At 50.7% G+C, this 13,522-nt stretch overlaps 1 protein-coding gene across 6 annotated transcripts in view; it reads left to right on the forward strand.

Moving 5' to 3' along the window:
* LOC102166569 (transducin beta like 1 X-linked) overlaps positions 1 to 13,522 on the forward strand; it is a 247,535-nt gene that overhangs the window by 170,972 nt on the left and 63,041 nt on the right. The window lies entirely within an intron of this gene.

Below are 13,522 nucleotides of genomic sequence, written 5' to 3' on the forward strand. Positions count from 1 at the left end.
CGTCTTCGTTTCTCTTGGGCGTGTACCTGAGAGTAGAATGGCCAGGTTGCGTGGTCACGGTGTAACATTTGAAAGAACCCTCTGACTTTGCCAGAGCGGCTCCGTGGTGAGTCAGTATTTTTTGCAGGGCGCGCCAACCGTGTTTGAAGTGTCAGGGGGAGGAGGAGAGGAGAGGTCCCTTGCTTGTCGGTGTTTTGACTGAGTGTGAGGTCAGAACAAAGGGCACATAAGCTGCTTGACCTGAGCACCCGCGACGTCCTTCTGTGTGGGAGGCACCAGTGCTGAGCTTCATACGTGGCGGTGGAAGTGTTTGCAGCCTTTAATAAGAGGCTGTGTGGTCTATACATGCCGTGCTCCCTTGGAACCGTGCTGGAGTCCCCCAGTCTGCTGCTTCTCCTACACGTTGCCCGCAGCGCATCCCCAAGCTTGGGAGTCACCTCGAAGTCATGCCTGTTCTCTGCGTTGGGCGCTGTGCGTCAGAAAGTGAGGGCTGATACCTGTCTCCAGGAGACGCCCCTAGTTTCAGCAGGTACCCCCTTCAAAAGCCATTCACAGCAGACCGCAGCTGTGGTGTTTTCTTGGCTCTTCCTTTCCTTTTTATTTGTTTATTTATTTACTTATTCATTTATTTTACTTTCTAGGGCCAAAGCCCCAGGCATATGGAAATTCTCAGGCTAGGGATCCAATCAGAGCTACCGCTGCCAGGCTACAGCCACAGCCACAACCACGCCAGATCCTACACCACAGCTCACCGCAACACCGGATCTTTAACCCACGGAGTGAGGCCAGGGGTGGAACCTGCGTCTTCATGGATAGTAGTTGGGTTCATCACCGCTAAGTCAACAGCGGGCACTCCAGCTCTTCTTTTTTTTTTTTTTTTTTTTTTTTTTTTAAGCTATTTCTTGGGCCGCTCCCACGGCATATGGAGGTTCCCAGGCTAGGGGTCGAATCGGAGCTGTAGCCACTGGCCTACGCCAGAGCCACAGCACCGCGGGATCCGAGCTGGGTCTGCAACCCACACCACAGCTCACGGCAACGCCGGATTGTTAACCCACCAAGCAAGGGCAGGAATCGAACCCGCAACCTCATGGTTCCTAGTCGGATTCGTTAACCACTGCGCCACGACGGGAACTCCCCCAGCTCTTCTTTTTAAAGTGGTTGGTATGTTGGCTGGCACCCCCCTCAAGTTACCCGGCGGGGAAGTGACCAGGCCGTCGTCGTCGTCTCCTGTAGAAAGGGGAGATCTTCAGGAGAGCAAGGTCGGCAGACGTCTTCTGTCAGGGGCTGGAGAGGAGCGCGCTGAGGCTTTGCGGGCGCTGGTTTCTGCTGCCCAGCTCTGCCCTGTGCCCCTAGAGCCGCTCCCTCCTGGTCCGCAGATGAATGACCGTGGCTGGGTGCCCACATGACTGTGTTGATGCGCACAGGAATTTCAATGTCCAACCAATTTCACGGGTGGCCAAATACGATCGTTTTGATTTTCTTTTCAATCATTTAAAAAATGTCGAAGCCGTTGACAGCACGCAGGTGTTTCGGAGGCAGCGCAGGTGGGAGTCGCGCCCACTTTGACCTGGAGAAACGCACCTGTTGTATTTCTCCCCCGGGTACCCGCGGGCTCTGAGTCGAAGTGCATCTGCGGGCAGCTCAGCAGGTCCGCCGCATGCTCGGGTCGGGATCCGCGTCGTGGCTGCTTGGCGAAGGCGCTGCTGGTGTTCAGGGAGTTGAAGCTTTGGGGAGTGTGCGGGCTGTCCTGCCATGCGAGGGGTGGCTCTGGACTCTGTAACGGCCCTCACCCAGGAGGTCTCCCTCCCAGGCAGTGTCCCGCCCCTCCCCAGGGGACATTGGTCATGCCTGGAGACACTCGGCAGGGAGAGGCGTGCTCCGGCCTCTCGTGGCGGGGGTGGGGTGGGGGCAGGGGTACCAGGGCTGTTGCTCGACATTCTATGTGCCCAGGGCAGCCTGTTGGCGGAGATTTCCGTGGTCCCAAATGCCCAGAGCACCGAGGCTGACGAATCCTACTCACTGCTACTGTCAGTATTTTATTTTGGAGTTTGATGTTACCAGTCTGAGACTGTGGAAACGTAAGCTGCAGAGCACTCGATTGCAAAACTGAGTTCTACATTTACGGATATAAACACGAGGCTCATTGGACCTCACTGGATAGTTGGGTTCGCGGTGTTTTTAAGTATTTTTCTTTTCAAAAGCTTTGGGGGGGGGAGTCCCCATTGTGTGCAGCAGAAACCAATCCGACTGGTATCCACAAGGACACAGGTTCGATCCCTGGCCTCGCTCAGTGGGTAGGGAATCTGGCGTTGCCGTGCGCTGTGGTGTAAGTTGCAGACATGGCTCGGATCCCACATTGCTGTGGCTGTGGCGCAGGCCACCAGCTATAGCCCCAATTGAACCCCTTGCCTGGGAACCTCCATGTGCCACGGTCCTAAAAAAAGCAAAAAATAAATATTAAAAAAAGCTTTTTTGTTGTTACTCATTTACATTCAGGGACCAAAATATGCTTTAACGCCAAGGTCTTTTGAGATGCCGGCTGCCTCAAAGGGCACGGCCTCACCCACCTTTATATGGACAGAAAAAGCCACAGGGTTTATTTTTCAAAACTCTGGAGGCCACATTCTATGAGTAGATACCTCTCTTCTGACGCCACTCACCGCAGAAAAGGAAATGGTCAAGGCCAAAATAAATCCCACGTCTGTGGGTGAAAAATCGCAGTGTCTCAGACGTTTCATAACCAGCCTGTGTGTATTCCTGAAATTTGTTTGAGGGCCTAATGCACATGCTGGAGAATCTGATCCCAGCCTCTCAGGCTTAGAGACACTTAACATCTGTAAGGTAGTTTACGAACTAGTCGGAAGCATTAGCTTACAGACCAAAGTCGTTATGAAAACGGGGCGAACTGCTGTTAGGTGGGAGCCGTAGCTGTCAGTGTCTCCCGAGGCACTTGGCGTTGACATCATGGTAGGTGAACTTGAATGTCACTGTGGAGAGAGGAGACTATAAAAAGAACACCGTGAACTTAGTCTTTGCACACCGTCTGGCTCGTGATGCGGACTTTCTGAGCCGTGCTTTGCTGTTCCCAGGTGGAAGGGTTTCAGGAAGGCTTCCTTCTGGGTCCTCCTCCCGATCAGGCACCGAGGTGTGGGATGGGTGCCTTTTGCAGCTCGGAGGGTCTGAGAGAGGACCCGGGGGCTGCTTGGGAGGGGCACAGACAGTCCTGGAGGTCACTCCAGGCGAGGACGCCTTTCCTGTCACGTCAGCATCCTTCATGGCTGTGCACACAGGGTTTGGATGGCAGCCCCGGCCAGCCATTCATTAACCCAGAAGGGCAGCCAGGCACAGAAAGGACCCTTTCTGAATGAGCCCCCCCAGCGGGGGGGGGGGGGGGACGGGGACTGTTTTTGATTCTGTGAAGAGCAGCATTCTTTTTCTAACCCAAGAAGAGCCCCCTCCTGTCTGCTCTCCCAACCCTGCAGCTTTATTTCCTGAGCTGAGTTGTTCTCACACTGGTGAATTCTGAAGACACTGCCAGATTTTAATTACATTTTAATGAATATGAAAGCGCGTCATGTTCACAGGAGAAAATTTGGAAAATACAGAAAGAGACACACTCACACACAGAGAGAAGTCCAGCGTGATCCCAGCCCTGGAGAAACAAGTGTGAGAATATTTTAGAGGGTGTCTTTCATTTGTGTGTGTGTGCATAAAAAAGAAAATTTAGCAACATGTGCATTGCATCTTGAAACCTACTTTTTTTCTACATAGCACTGTGTCATGGCCATTTTCCCCTGTTAGGAAAATTCTTTTGAGGACTTCACTTTATCACACTACTTTATTCCCATATTCAAAGGGCATCGCCACTGCTAGGCATGTGAACTCAGGTAGCAAAATTATAGTTCTTGGATTCTATCATTTTGACTCCAAAGTAAATAAATACAACTGTAAAGTTCGTGAGAAAAAAAAAATTAACTTTGGAGGGAATATTTTTCTTCCTGTAGGATAATAGTCACTTCGTTGGTACATGAAGATAAGTCCGTAGGAAAAAAACACAAAATTAAACCACCGGTAATGTTTTCACGTTCCCCGCCCAGTCTCTTCTCCTGTAATTGGGGTTCAACGCTAAAGGCCATCATTTATGGAGTCACTCCTACTGTGGTGGGACAACCGGAGCTTTCCGTGGCCAGGTTTCGGCTTCGTCTCAGTTCTACCCGCGGACCAGGTGTGCAGCGTGAGGACACAAGCCTGCTTCTCCGCAGCCCGCTGGTCCCCGGCCGATTATCAAGATGTACATGGAAAGGTGGGAACGTACATTCCCTTTTTCATCGGCACTGACCGCTGGTGGTGAAATCAAAAGAAACTCCGTTTACGTTTGTAGAGGAAACTCGTTATGGGGAAGCGCGCGGGAAGGTAGACCCGCTGCGTCCGGTCCGCGGAGCAGGTGTCCGAGGCCGCGGGCGAAAGTGCGGTCTTCCGCTGAGGTCGTCCGAGCAGCCGCTCCAGCCGCAGCGGCTCTCTCTTCTCGTCTGCGTGGAGTCGGGCCCCAGAGGCCGGGGCCTCATCCAGAACCGGACTCTAAGCCGCGGATTCCTCCAGCGTAAAGGCCCGCAGACTGAGCGCGGAGCCGAGACGTGGGCCCAACGCTCCTCCGTCCCGGGTCCCGGGGAGGAGCCGAGGGCGTCTTCAGAGGATGTTCGGAGAACGTTTCCTCCCCCGGCAGGTGGTTATGAGCGGCTTGGGCACAGCGGCTGTCGCCGGGCGCCGGCGTCCCCTCCCTGAGTCGGCGGGCGGACATCCCCGTTTCCCAGCCCCGCGCCCTCCCGGCGCCAGGGAACGAGCTCGCTTTTGCCCTTTCTGCCTTCAACTCCCGGAGCCAGCGCTGCAGGAGCTCTTCCGAGTGTGCCCTTGACAGTAGTTAAGAGTTCGTTGTTTGGGGGGCAGAGTCCTCTCCCTTCCCCGAGCACGAGCATGAGAGCCGGTTAAATGCGCCCCGCACATCCGCAAGCCCGCGAAACCCTGGTAGACACCGTTTCTCTTGCGTCGGAGTGGTGACGGAACCGTGATTAAGAGGAGCTTTTGCCCCTTGAAATGAAATCGTGCAAAGGAGAGATGCTATAAATAACGTCCCCTTCAGCTTCCCGCCGGATTTAGCCCCAAATGAGTATTTCGGTTGGAAGAGTTGTCTTTGATTGGGGAACCACCAGAACTGTCATCAGTCCGCACTGATTGTTTCTTCCTCTGCAGGCGGCACAGTGAGGGGGTGTGGGGGCCCCGCCTCGCCGCGCAGGAGGGCGCTGACTTCCTTTTTGCGCAATCCCAGGACCTCCCGTCGACCTAATTGGAGGTGCCTCCGATCGAAACTGGGTCAGGCAGGAAAATAAACACAGTTGCACTCATTAAGAACCCTTTCATTTCTTTCCTTTCTGTTGGAGGCGGACGAGGATCTACCGGTGCAGAAAAAGCTCTTTTATTCTAGAACTGGAGGAGGGGGGTTGGAAGGCCCCGCTGGAGAACGCAGAGCTCCAGCTGGGGGCGGCTGCGGTTGGAAAGCCGCTGGGTGTTGGAACGCGCCGGGGTCTCCGGGCGAGAAAGAGGGTGCCTGGGTGGAGCCCCGCAGGAGGGGCTCCCTACCTGCAGGTTGTCACCACCGGGGCGCCAGGTCTGGGCTGACACACTTGGGCGAGGGTGGTTTGTTCCTCAGGCCCTTCCAGGGGGCCCTCTGCTTTCGGGGTGCTGGTGGGTGGCAGAATAGCACTAATAGCTGCCCAGCCGCTCCTCCCTGTGCAGGCCCTGCCCTGGGAGTTTCTAGAAAGCGTCCAGCCCTCACCCCCTCTCCCACGTGGACCCTGAGCCATCACATAATTTGACTTTTCCTTGTCTGCTCCATAGAAGCCTGGTCCCTCCTGGAGAAGAAACTGCACGTAGTTGGGCTCTCTGGCTGGGAACTCATAGGCCCCTTGCTCTGACTTCATAGCTGCCTTCAAGGACCTTCAGGAGTTCCCACTGTGGTTCAGCGAGTTAAGAACCTGACATAATGTCCATGAGGATGTAGGTTTGATCTCTGGCTTTGCTCGGTGGGTTAAGACTCTGGCATTGCTGTGGCTGTAGTGTAGGCCTGTAGCTGCAGCTCTGATTCAACCTCTAGCCTGGGAGCTTCCATATGCCGCAGGTGTGGCCTTAAAAAGGAAGGAAGAAAACAAAAAAAAAAGATCATGTTCAAACACAGCTGAGGAGGAGGGGTTTGGGGGGCAGTGCTTAGAGCGGGAATCCCTGCTGGTCTCAGGGTTGGGATCCAGACCTTTCAGTGCTTCAGCCACATTGCAGTGCCAGGTCTGGCAACTGAGATCCCACGTCAAGCCAATGCACGCCCTGGCCGGAGAAAAAAAAAGGTCCTTGGTGTCAGAATGTGATCTTGAAGTGATTGCTCACCACTGGTTTTGTAGCGAAGAGGACCAGGGCGCCCCGCTTTTGGCCTTGGCTTCTGAGCTGCCCAGACAGGCAGATGCCGCACGGTAGCCCGAAGTGACTTCGCTGCCACTGAAATCAGAAACTCTGTGTTGCGAAAGACCCCCGCCCCCCAGAACTTGGAAGAGCACCGTAATACCAGCACATTTATGTATATGAAACTCAGCAGCAGACCCCTGGATTTAAAAATGCATGATTTTAGGAGTTCCCATAGTGGCGTAGTGGTTAACGAATCCGACTAGGAACCATGAGGTTGCAGGTTCAGTCCCTGCCCTTTCTCAGTGGATTAACGATCCGGCGTTGCCGTGAGCTGTGGTTTAGGTTGCAGATGCTGCTCAGATCCCCTGTTGCTGTGGCTGTGGTGTAGGCCAGCGGCTGCAGCTCCGATTAGACCCCTAGCCTGGGAACCTCCATATGCCGCGGGAGCAGCCCTAGAAAAGGAAAAAAAAAAAAAGACAAAAATGCATGATTTCATTCTCACATCTCTCCGTGAAAATTTAGTTCCTCTCTTGGAGAAAAGGGGATGGATAACTTTATTTCCCTGCGTTGTGAGTAGATGGGGTGAGATTTGTCTCAAGCAGTTTTTACCAAGTGAAGATGAGCCATTTTACTCACTTGAGTCAAAAAGGTGATTTTTTTAAGTGATATTAATCCAGTAAAATGACAGGCATCACCTCTGTGCACATTGTACGGAGGTCTCACAACTAGACACTCAGTTAATTGTTGGTTTCTCTTGATTTCGCCATGGTCAAACCCAAAGTGTTGAAGTGGCTTGAATGTTGCTGTGGTTTATGTTCAGTTCAAGGAGTGTTCGCGTCCGCGTATGGGATTGTCTAAGAATATGTGGCCACGTTTTCGTTCACGAATCACTGTAAGTCCTTCTTTTGGAACTAGTTAGGTTTTAGAAGAACAAGTCTTACAAGAAGTTTAAGTCATTGATGCCATATAAATTAAGAAGGTATTTTATTGGTGAGGGAGACTTCAATCCAATTATTAGATCAGTTTTTTAAAAAACATGTGCAGGCGTACGTCGCATGTCATGTGTTGCGCTTCAAAGACAGCATTTTTTAAAAATTGAAGGTTCAGGGCAACCCTTCGTTGAATGAGTCTACTGGTACCATTTTTCTTTTTTCTTTTTTTAGTTACTTAATGAATTTTATTACATTTATAGGTGTACAACAATCATCACAACCAAATTTGACAGCATTTCCATCCCAAACCCTCAGTGCATCCCCCACCCAGTCTTCTTTGGAAACCATAAGTTTTTCACAGTCTGTGAGTCAGTATCTGCTCTGCCAAGAAGTTCATTGTGTCCGTTTTTTAGATTCCACATGTCAGTGAAAGAATTTGATGTTGGTGTCTCATTGTCTGACTGACTTCACTCAGCATGATGATTTCTAGGTCCATCCGTGTTGCTAAAAATGCTGGTATTTCATTCCTTTTAATGGCTGAGTAATATTCCATTGTGTATATGTACCACATCTTCTTGATCCACTCCTCTGTCGATGTACATTTAGGTTGTTTCTATGTCTTGGCTGTTGTAGATAGTGCTGCAATGAACATCAGAGTACATGTGTCTTTGTGAGTCATGGTTTTCTCTGGATAGATGCCCAGGAGTGGGATTGCTGGATCAAATGGCAGTTCTATTTTTAGTTTTCTGAGGCATCTCCATACTGTTTTCCACAGTGGTTGCACCAATTTACAATCCCACCAACAGTGTACTAGGGTTCCTTTTTCTCCACACCCTCTCCAGCACTTATTGTTTGTACTTTTTGATGCTGGCCATTCTGGATGGTGTAAGGTGATACCTTCTAGTGGTTTTGATTTGCATTTCTCTAATACTGAGTGATGTTGAGCATCTTTTCATGTGTTTTTTGGCCATCCGTATGTCTTCTTTGAAGAATTGTCTGTTTAGATCTTCTGCCCATTTTTCGATGGGGTTGTTTGTTTTTTGGTATTGAGCAGCAGAAAGTGTTTATAAGTTTTGGAGATTAATTCCCTTGTCAGTTGATTCACTTGCAAAGATGTTCTCCCATCCTGTGGGTTGTCTTTTTGTTTTGTTTAGGGTTTCCTTTGCTGTGCAGAAACTTTGAAGTTTGATTAGGTCCCATTTGTTTATTTTTGTTTTCACTGTCATTACTCTAAGAGGTGGATCTGAGAAGATGTTGCTGTCGTTTATGTCAGAGGGTGTTTGGCCTATGTTTTCCTCTAAGAGTTTTATAGTATCTGGTCTTATATCTTGGTCTTTCATCCATTTGGAGTTGATTTTTGTGTGTGGTGTTAGGAAGTGTTCTAATTTCATTCTTTTCCATGTGGCTGTCCAGTTTTCCCAGCACCACTTATTGAAGGGGCTGTCTTTTCTCCATTGTACATTCTTGCCTCTTTTGTCATAGATTAGTTGGCTGTAGGTGTGTGGGTTGAATTCTGGGCTTTCTGTCCTGTTCCACTGATCTATATTTCTGTCTTTGTGCCAGTACCATATGGTTTTGGTGACTGTTGCTTTGTAGTATAGTCTGAAGTCCGGGAGCCTGATTCCTCCAGCTCCATTTTTCTTTTTCAGGATGTCTTTGGCTATTCTGGGTCTTGTGTGCTTCCAAACAAACTTTAACCTATTTTGTTTGAGTTCTGTGAAAAATGTCCTTGGTAATTTGATAGGGATTGCATTGAATCTGTAGACTGCCTTGGGTGGTATAGTCATTTTGATAATATTGACCCTTCCAATCCACGAGCATGGTTTTTCTTTCCCTCTGTTTGTGTCATCTTTGCTTTCTTTCATCAGTGTCTTATAGTTTTCAGAGTACAGGTTTTTGGTCTCTTTAGGTAGGTTTACTCCTAGGTATTTTCTTCTTTTGGATGCGATGGTAAACGGGATTGCTTCCCTAACCTCTCTTTCTGCTCTTTCGTTGTTAGTGTATAGAAATGCCATCAATTTCTGTGTATTGATTTTGTATCCTGCGACTTTGCCAAATTCATGGATGAGTTCTAACAGTTTTCTGGTAGAGTCTTTAGGATTCTCTAGGTATAGTACCATGTCATCTGCAAATAGGGATAGTTTTCATTGAGTGAGTCTACTAGTATCATTTTTCTTTTTTTTTTCTTTTTTCTTTTCTTTTCTTTTTTCTTTTTTTTTTTTTTTTTTTGGTGGGGGGGGGGGCTGCACTTGCAGAATATATAAGTTCCCAAACCAGGGGTCACATCGGAGGTACAGCTGCTGGCCTACACCACAGCTCACAGCAATGCCAGATCCTCGGATCCTTAACCCACTGAGCCAGGCCAGGGGCTGAACCTGCATCCTCATGGATGTTAGTCAGATTTGTTTCTGCTGAGCCATGACTGGGAAACAGGAAGAGCTCCTTGTGGCTGGCTTTCTCGCAGTGGTCTCCAGCCAAGCCCACGTTGCCTTCAGGCAGGCCTGTGTTGAGGTGAACCAGTCAGTGGAAACTCATGACTCTCTTGTGGACCAAATGGCGTGACATCCCTGGTTCTCTTGCAGACCAGAGATGATCTTTGTTTTCTTTCCTCTGCTGTTTACAAATCAAAATCCTTTAAGAAGTTAACACTCTACTGGGGTGGGGGGGAGTTCCCATCGTGGCCCAGCAGAAATTAATCCAACTCGTATTCATGAGGATTCAGGATCCATCGCTGGCCTAGCTCAGTGGGTCGGGGAATCTGGCTTTGCTGTGAGCTGTGGTGCAGATGCAGCTCAGATCCTGCATTGCTGTGGCTGTGGTGTAGGCCGGCATCTGTAGCTCCGATTTGACTCCTAGCCCAGGAACCTCCCTATGCCATGAGTGTGGCCCTAAACAAAAAAAAAAAAAAAAAAAAAAAAAAAACAAAAACAATAACAAAAACAAAACAAAACCCACTCTACTGAGGAAAACAGCCTGATTCTTGGATCCTAACTTAAAATTTTAGAGAGAAAATGAACCTGTGATCCGAAGGCAGAGAGCTAGAGCTTAAACAGAAGTTTTCCTCGTTGGAAAAAAGGATGATGCCTAAAGAAAAACAGAGGAACTGACTAAGAAAAACTGTCTATAATCCCCTGTCTCTTGAGGCTCTTGCATCCTCATGCTTCACAGTCCTGTGCCAACACACATGCAGACATTTGTCTTTCTTACAGATGCCCTTGGGGAGGGGAACGTGAACCAGGCTCTGGGTACCAGCGTGTCGTCCATATGTATCCAGATACCTTCTCCTTAGAAAGTATCAAAGATCGGAGTTCCCGTCGTGGCGCAGTGGTTAACAAATCCAACTGGGAACCATGAGGTTGTGGGTTCGATCCCTGTCCTTTCTCAGTGGGTTAAGGATCCGGCGTTGCCATGAGCCGTGGTGTAGGTTGCAGATGCGGCTCGGATCCCGCGTTGCTGTGGCTCTGGCGTAGGCCGGCGGCTCCAGTTCCGATTCCATCCCTAGCCTGGGAACTTCCATATGCTGCGGGAGTGGCTCAAAGAAAGGCAAAAAAGACAAAAAAAAAAAAAGAAAGAAAGACAATATCAAAGATCGCTCGGGATGATGAAGATGAAATCAGTCCCGTCATTATGAAAATACAGTTCTGTAGAAGGCGTCCACATGTCTGTTTGAAAAAGCCAAGCTCTCCTGTTGCACCTGAGGGATCCTTTGTAGTAGCAGGGCCCTGTCATTAAGCGATACCTACAAGCCAGCTCCACCCTGCCTCTCCGGCTTTATGCATGGAGTTCACTTCAAACACAAAATACTTGGTTTTCCTCTATAGCAGTGGTTCTCAGCCCGCAGCAGTTTTATAATTTGTAGTATTTGGCAATGTCTAGCGACGTTTTTTTTTTTTTTTTTCATGACGACAACCACAGGGGGCGCGGGGAGGCAGTACTGGATTCCATCATAGAGGTGGGGGTGCTGCTCAGCATCCTGCAGTGTGCTGGGCCCCCCCGCCGTGGAGACTCATCAGGCCCCACGTCAACAGCACGGAAGCCGAGAGCCTCTGTTGGTCAGGTGTTACTGTTTCTGGGCGGCCAGCATGACCGTCAAAGAGAGAAGGGGGTGGGGATGACATCGGAGGCCGTTCGGGCCGCTGTCACTCAGTGCCGCAGACGTCTTTCTTTCGCACGGTTCTCCAGGCTGGAAGTTGTCTGCATCAAGGCACCTCTGGTGAGGACCCCCTTCTGGGTTCACAGACGGCCCTTCCTCTCAGCGTCTCTCTCCGGCTCTCTTTATAACCCATTCACAAGGGTGGAGCTCTCAGGACCTCATCGCGTCCCAGGGGTACCGCCGGTTAACCAGAGAACAAACCTGACCCTAGAACTGAATTCCTCCTCGTCACTCCTGCACCCCCAGCCTCCCCAGAAGTCTCTGGAGAGCGGCAGGATGCTGCAGGATGCATTTTTGTTGGTGGTTCACTTTCTCTCCCCCAACTAACGTTCCCTGTTGTCATTTGGATACACTGATCTCATAGCTCCTTGTTGGCTCGCGAATAGTTTCTTTTTCAATTGAAGTAGAGTTGATTTACAGCGTTGTGTGCATCTCAGGTGTACAAGAGAGCGATTCATTGACATTTTTCCAGATTCTTTTCCATGGTAGGTTATTGCAGAGCATTGAGGAGCGTGCCCTGTGCTCCACAGTAGAGTCTTGTTGTTCATCTATTTTGTATATAGGGGTGTGTGTGTGTGTGTGAATCCTGAACCCCTCATTTATCCCTCTTCCTCTAGGCTTTTCCTGGTGCCGTCTTACACAGGAACTTCCCAGCGTCCACGTAGACATCTCAGGACAAATCTGTATTTTGAGTGTCCAGTTTTCTTTTCAATGTCTGCAAAAATACGGAAATAGCACCTAATTCAGTGACGTTAGAGAAGTATTTGTGCGTGGCAGAGTTCTGTTAACCGCACAGTAAAATCTCGTTTCAAAAATAACATCTTCACCGCAGAGCGAGAACCAGCATCACCCAAGAGGCCACCGGATTAGTTACCCGTTGCCACGTGACAAATGACCCCCGAGTCAGCGGCTGGACACAGCCTGTTTGTTGTCTCGCCGTTTCCCAGGGCAGGGGTCTGGGCACAGCTTCCCTGGCGCCTCGGCATCAGGTCTTGGGAGGCTTCTCCACGGTGGCAGCTGGGCTGCGTCCTCGTGAGGAGCTGAGAAGGGACGGGTCTTCTTTCAGGGGCACGTTGTTGGCAGAAGTCGCTTCCCGGAGGCTGCCGCCGGGTCCCCAGGCCGGTCTCGTGATGGCAGCTCAGGGCCAGCAGCAGGGCCTCCACTCAGTACGAGGCTCCTGTGATGTAACAGCGCCAGGACGGACCTCTGGTCACCCCTGCCCGACGCCTAAGCAAGGGCGTGGCATCCACCTCCTCTGCCCGCCCCCTTCCGCTGGGCACAAGGAGTCACAGCAGGTGCTGCCCACACGGGAGGGGAGGGACGCACTGGGGGCCGTGCGGGGGGGGGCTCCTTCCCACAAACTTTCCTCCACGTCCCCCCCGCTTGACCGAGCCCTCGTCCTTTTGACTTTTTCTAAATGACAGAAACGGCATTGTCATTCGATAGTGGAGGATTTGCGCTGCCGTAAAGGTGCCTGGACATGTGTGACATAGACGCTGAAGGCACGTCCCCAACAGCCCCACCTGTCTGGTGTTGGTGACATGATTGAGAGAGGTCGCGGCCTGTCTGGGCCGCTGCCGTCTGGAGGGAATGCCCTTGCCGATGCCTTCTCCATGGGTGGGTGGGTGCTACTCCGGTTGGCTCGCGTGCTCCCTGGGCCGGGATGCTCTGGGCTCTGACTTAGGACTGTTGTGACAGGAGTCAGACTCTAGGTTGTCGTCGACCTCTGGCACAGAGGCTCCCTGTGATAAGGAATGTCGCGTTATCCGATCTCGCCTGCCCCGAGGTTGCCCCTTGCTGTTCAGGTACCCTAGGTCTCCGCCAAAATGATGGAGCAGGTTCTGCAGGAAAATACAAATGAAGTAGGTTCTGTGTGTGCTTCGGCTGGCGTCCTGAGACCTGGCCTCTCTGGAGAAGTGACGTTAAAGTGACACCTAGGCTGCCTCAGCTCCTCCCTGATACCTATCTGCCTTTTCAGGGCCACGTGCGC

This window comes from Sus scrofa, chromosome Y (assembly GCF_054392235.1).
Source record: "Sus scrofa isolate SSC_HxYL_T2T_F1_AM1 chromosome Y, Sscrofa_HxYL_maternal_Yorkshire_Landrace_v2.0, whole genome shotgun sequence".
NCBI classification, from domain to species: Eukaryota; Metazoa; Chordata; class Mammalia; order Artiodactyla; family Suidae; genus Sus; species Sus scrofa.